This window comes from Oncorhynchus tshawytscha, linkage group LG14, assembly GCF_018296145.1.
Source record: "Oncorhynchus tshawytscha isolate Ot180627B linkage group LG14, Otsh_v2.0, whole genome shotgun sequence".
Taxonomy (NCBI): Eukaryota; Metazoa; Chordata; class Actinopteri; order Salmoniformes; family Salmonidae; genus Oncorhynchus; species Oncorhynchus tshawytscha.
The window spans coordinates 13,345,733-13,351,732 of NC_056442.1; the positions used below are offsets into that span (position 1 = coordinate 13,345,733).

The 6,000-nt window shown below is 44.1% G+C and overlaps 1 protein-coding gene across 1 annotated transcript in view; it reads right to left on the reverse strand.

The window, feature by feature from the left end:
• LOC112253931 (B-cell CLL/lymphoma 9 protein) overlaps positions 1-5,633 on the reverse strand; it is a 104,613-nt gene extending 98,980 nt beyond the window's left edge. The window contains exon 1 of the mRNA XM_042297058.1: positions 5,157-5,633. The gene's annotated coding sequence lies outside the window, so the exon portion shown is untranslated. The remainder of the gene's footprint in view (positions 1-5,156) is intronic.
• Between the last annotated feature and the right edge of the window lie 367 nt (positions 5,634-6,000).

Here is a 6,000-nt window from a genome sequence, read left to right on the forward strand (position 1 = left end):
ACCCCAAAGAAGTTTCCACCGCCATGATTGACGGTGGGGATGGTGATCTTGGGGTCATAGGCAGCATTCCTCCTCTTCCAAACACGGGAGTTAGGTTGATGCCAAAGAGCTCCATTTCCATCTTATCTGACCATAACACTTTCACCCAGTTGTCCTCTGAATCATTCAGATGTTCATTGGCAAACTTCAGACGGGCATGTATATGTGCTTTCATGAGCAGGGGGACCTTGTGGGCGCTGAAGGATTTCAATCCTTCACGGCGTAGTATGTTACCAATTGTTTTCTTGGCGACTAAGGTCTCAGCTGCCTTGAGATCATTGACAAGATCTCCCATGTAGTTCTGGGCTGATTCCTCACCTTTCTCATGATCATTGCAACTCCACGAGGTGAGATCTTGCATGGAGCCCCAGGCCGAGGGAGATTGACAGTTCTTTTGTGTTTCTTCCATTTGCGAAATATCGCACCAACTGTTGTCACCTTCTCACCAAGCTGCTTGGCGATGGTCTTGTAGCCCATTCCAGCCTTCTGTAGGTCTACAATCTTGTCCCTGACATCCTTGGAGAGCTCTTTGGTCTTGGTCATGGTGGAGAGTTTGGAATCTGATTGATTGATGGCTTCTGTGGACAGGTGTCTTTTATACAGGTAACAAACCGAGATTAGGAGCACTCCCTTTAAGAGTGTGCTCCTAATCTCAGCTCGTTACCTGTATAAAAGACACCTGGGAGCCAGAAATCTTTCTGATTGAGAGGGGGTCAAATACTTATTCCCCTCAATTTAATGCAAATCAATTTATAACATTTTTGACATGCGTTTTTCTGGATATTTTTGTTGTTATTCTGTCTCTCCCTGTTCAAATAAACCCACCATTAAAATTATAGACTGATAATTTCTTTGTCAGTGGGCAAATGTACAAAATCAGCAGGGGATCAAATACTTCTAACCCCCCCTCTCTCCCTCTCTCTCTCACTCACTCACTCACTCACTCACTCACTCACTCACTCACTCACTCACTCACTCACTCACTCACTCACTCACTCACTCACTCACCCCTCAGTCCGGTCCTGTCAGAGTAGGGAGCTGAGGCCAAATGTCTGGTTGCTGTCTGCCCAGCCAGCAGAGCTCCTCTCTCTCCTGAACCACAACCATTGATCCTTCAATTATTGGATCCTCTGCTCGTTTTTCCTTGAAATTGCTTAGCTATAGCACCAGTAAATTTGTCACCACTTTGGGCAGAAATCCATGTTGATTACAGGGCCTGTTGATGGGGGATGGGTCCCTGAGGTCAGGCGTTGCTGCAGGACTTACAAGGACTCTTTCTTACTACCGTCTTCTCCAATAGCCAGCCCTAGCTTAATACATGAACCAGAATCAGGACACAAAAAGGTAGGGTGATTATGCCAAAGAGGGTGTGTAGTATGCTCAATTATAACTTTGATGTGATTCACTCTGGTCTCCAAATTCAACTGTCTTTGGAGTGCTGTCACCCCCCGAATACAGAGCCTGATGGACACCTCCAAATGAACCTCCTAGAATCACCGTGTCTCACAAGGCAAGTCCCCAGTCCACATTCTCTTTCTAAAGTTATTTCTGCTGACCAAAAATTTGCTACAGAGCCTGAGGACATAATGAAACTATTACGAGCGTCCCTTCTCACATCCTGGCATTAACTAAACTGTCATCTAACTAAATGCTTTTTTATGTTTGCAGTGGATTATTAACTGTTGCTGTAATGTAGGCATAATTTATGCATTAGATATTTGACAACTGTGAAGAATAAACCCATTTATTCTGTTGCACGCTCCCCAATGAACTATCCCTTTCAATGATAGAATTTACTCGTTTTAAACCCTAGAACTCATTTAATCATCATGCCTTTTCTTCTTTTACCTAATTACTCAATGTGATGTTTTACCGATTATACAGCAGTAGAATTAAGTTGAATGCTATTTCCTGTTGCATAACAGACTTACGTTGCATTCTCGTGGTCTGCCTTTTTCGCACAACAAAAATGCTCACAACCTATCCGCTTTTCCGAGTCTGAAAAACGTCAGGAGAAATACGCTTATAAAAGCATTTTGTTTTGAACAGACAAAATGTGTCTGTGTCACAGAAGTACAAATATACTCTATCAGCAAATCCAAGTACCCTTTGATGCATTATTAGGTAAAGCTTACACAAATAAAACACTCATGATTGCCCACGCTCATTCATTCAGTGCTCATTTACTTATATTTAGGTGCGTTAGGTGCAGTATAAACGGCAGTTAACTCAGGAAGATAATTTCTTCTCGTTTTTTTGATGCATTGCTTGAATCAACTGGAAGTGAGCTCTGCCTCTTGTAACACTGACTCCACAGTGTGAAAGTAAATCCCTGAACTACCACATCTTTGAAGCTGATGTCTGAGGACCAAGACGGGACTAATGTAGAACAGAGTGAATGTCTCCTCTCCTCCCCTCTCGAGTTTTATGTTTTAATGTTCACAAGTACAGTGAAATGCCTTTCTTGCTAGCTCTAAACCCACTAATGTAGTAATCAATATACTAAAAATAACATAAGGTAGAAAAAAGAAAACAAGAAGAACACGAGAAGTAAGTAAGCAATATACAGGATCAGTTCCAATACTATATTTACAATGTGCAGGGATACTGGAGTGACAAAGGTAGATATTTATAGGGTAAGGTGACTAGGCATCAGGATATATGATAAACAGAGTAGCAGCAGTGTATATGATGATTGTATGTGAGTGTGTGTGCATGTGTGTAGAGTCAGTATGAATGTGTGTGCATGTTGTGCTTGTGAGAAAATCAAGTGTGTGTGTGTGTGTGTCAGTGTGTATGAGTGTGTAGAATCCTGTGAGTGTGCATAGAGACAGTACAAAAATAAAATAACGGGGTCAACTCAGATAGTCTGTATGGCCATTTTGTTAGCTATTTTGCAGTCTTATGGCTTGGAGCTGTTCAGGTGCCTGTTGGTGTCAGAGTTGTTGCGCCGGTACCGCTTGCCATGCGGAAACGGAGAGAACAGTCTATGGCTTGGGTGACTGGATTCTTTAATGATTTTCAGGGCCTACCTTTCACACCACCTGATATAGAGGTCCTGGATGGCAGGGAGCTCGGTCCCAGTGATTTACTGGATTGTCCGCACCTTCCTCTGTTGCGGCATGCGATCTAGGGTGGTGCTGTTGCCATACTAAGCAGTGATGCAGCCAGTCCAGATGTTCTCAATGGTGCAGCTTTTCAAGCATTTGAAGGCCCATGTCAAACCTTTTCAACCTCCTGAGGGGCAAGAGGTGCTGTCGCGCCTTCTTCACGACTGTGCACGCGTGTGTGGACCATTTAAAGTCCTTAGTGATATGGACACCGAGGAACTTGAAGTTCTCTACCCACTCCACTGCAGCCGCATCGATGTGTAGGGTTGACCAGAGATGAACTGTTTCTCCTAGTTTGTATGAGAAATATTACTGTGAAGAAAATGACAGATTGTCTGCATAATTAAATAACATTCAGCTAAGACATCCATTCAAATCCCCAGGGGTCTCTTCACAGTCCCCAATTCCAAAACAAATTAACAACAACGCACAGTTTTATACAGAGCCATGATTCAATGGAACTCCCTTCCATCTCTAATAACTCAAGCAAACAGCAAAATTACCATAAAAACACAGATTAAAAACACCTCATGGAATGGCGGGACTGTGAGGGGATACAAACACACAGACATACAGACGTACTCTAACGCACACATTATTTTGTTGTTGTATTGTTTGTCAAATGTTTTGTTGTTGTATTGTTTGTATTATTGTTGAATTTTAAATGTGTGTGCATTTCCTTGTCTAGCAGTGTATCAGTTTTGTTACTTGTCGTGTTTGGTGTTTATTATGGACCCCAGGAAGAGTAGAGTATTTGTTCCAAATAAAGGAACAAACACACTTCATTCTAATCATATCCATGTGACAGAGAGGACTTCCTTTAACTCAGGACCAAACTGAAGACAAAACGATCATATCAAAGACCGACAGCTAATATCTCTCAGATGAAATATACCGCTGAATTGGGAGAGCATGGAAATGATCAAATAATATAATCACATTGGTGAACTAAAGTTAGGGTGAACTTAAGTCACAGTGAACCATTCTTTGAAATTAATTAGAGTTGAATAGTCAAGGAACATAGCAACAAACAAACAAACAATATTTACTCCACAAAGAAATTGTGTATACAATTCTAATGCTTTTGTATCCATTTTAATACCAGCTGAATCCCAAGCATTGTGCACAGTTCACTCTTTGCATCGTGTGTTGAGTGTTAACCAAGTGAATATGACAGACAATCTCAGAATGATTAACTCCCCAAACTGCCATTCACTGCCAGGCCCTAACAAAGACTCTGTATATAAGATGGAGAGTTCTAATTCTCAAGATACACTGCAGCTGTGGACAAGCATCATAACATGGAAAGGGAAGAGAGACAGAAAGGAAGGAATGGAGAACCACAAATCACAGCAGGCTTTTTTTTCTTCTCTAACCGCTGGTTGTGTGAAATCTGCCCGCTACCCACATGCTCACTTGGTTCGACAGACATAGCCCCCCACCCCCAAAACCCCTCAGGGGCAGATAGGTCCACCCTGCCCCCCACACACTCCCCCAACACTGTGTTCAGCCACAACCACAAGTGACAAAGCTGACACGGAGAGGGCGGTCTCATTGTCTCACCTCTGTCTCACACATGGGACTGGGGAGATCTCAGACGGTTCTCCCTCCCACCTAACACCCTCCCTCACCGCCGTTACTCTCTCTGTCTCACACACAGAGGGTCAGACTATCATAGGGGGGTTATCCCATTTACAGACTAATCAATCCCACATTCCAAACCACACTGACAATCTCACACACACACTGCCTTTTAAGCAGGCTTTACCACACAGCTCAATGCATTGCATGCTCATATAAACAATCTCATATAAACAATCTCCACATTAACACTGGTGTAAATAAAAATCCAGATTTACACTTTTAATGGGAGGTACACCAACACCATGCAATTCACCCAGTGGCTTTCCAACTCCAGCCTCCACCCCCACTAACCCCAAAATACAACTAACCCCATGGAAATAGAAAACAACCAAAGCTGAAGAAACACACACAGAGACTACTCACCCAATCAACCTGTGCTACTGCAGCTCTCTTCTCCTCCTCACTCGCTCTCTCCTTCCCTCGCTTCCCCACTACCGCGGACACAAAACATCTAGAGGAGCGCTTTGGTTTTCATTTGTTTTTGTGTTTTTTCTTCTCTTTAGGCTTCTTACTCCCCACTCTTTTGTCCTGGCCGGTGAAAAAAAGTGCACACAAAGACTTCTTCTTCCTCACAAGCCCTGGTCCCCTCTAGCATCTAGACACTAGGACAACATCAAAGCAACTCGGGGGGAACACTTCAGGGGCCTATTGTCTCTGCGTGGGTCTGTTTTTCTTGCAGCTCCCCCCTCATGACTCGCCGCCACTTGGTACAGTCCGGGTATTCACGCCAAGTAGCTTTCACACATGGTGGAGGGGAAGCTTGTCTCAAGCAATTGCTGACAAGCTGCAAACAAGACAGCCCCCCCCCACACACACACACTCACAGACATCTACCCTTACAAACACCCCTTTCTCCCTCTGTCTCCGTCCTCTCTGCCACTCGCTCTTTATCCCCCACTATTCAGGTCGCCCCTCCTCTCCCTCTCTCTCGTTCGGTGTGTAAGCCTTCCAGTCTCTGACCTGCTCACACACACACACACACACACAGCAGAGGACTGCACAGGCACCATACTGCTCCCGCTTTCACAGGTGAAAAATCACATCGAGAGGTGCGGGTAGGATAAAACATTGACGATTCAGACTGAGGGAGAATAGGAGAGGCACCTACATAGAAAGAGGGCAAGGGAGAGTGAGGGAAAGAGAGAAAGGTGGGGGGTTGGGTAGGACAGGATCTGTCCTCATGCCTGGCCTCAGAGGTTGGAGATCA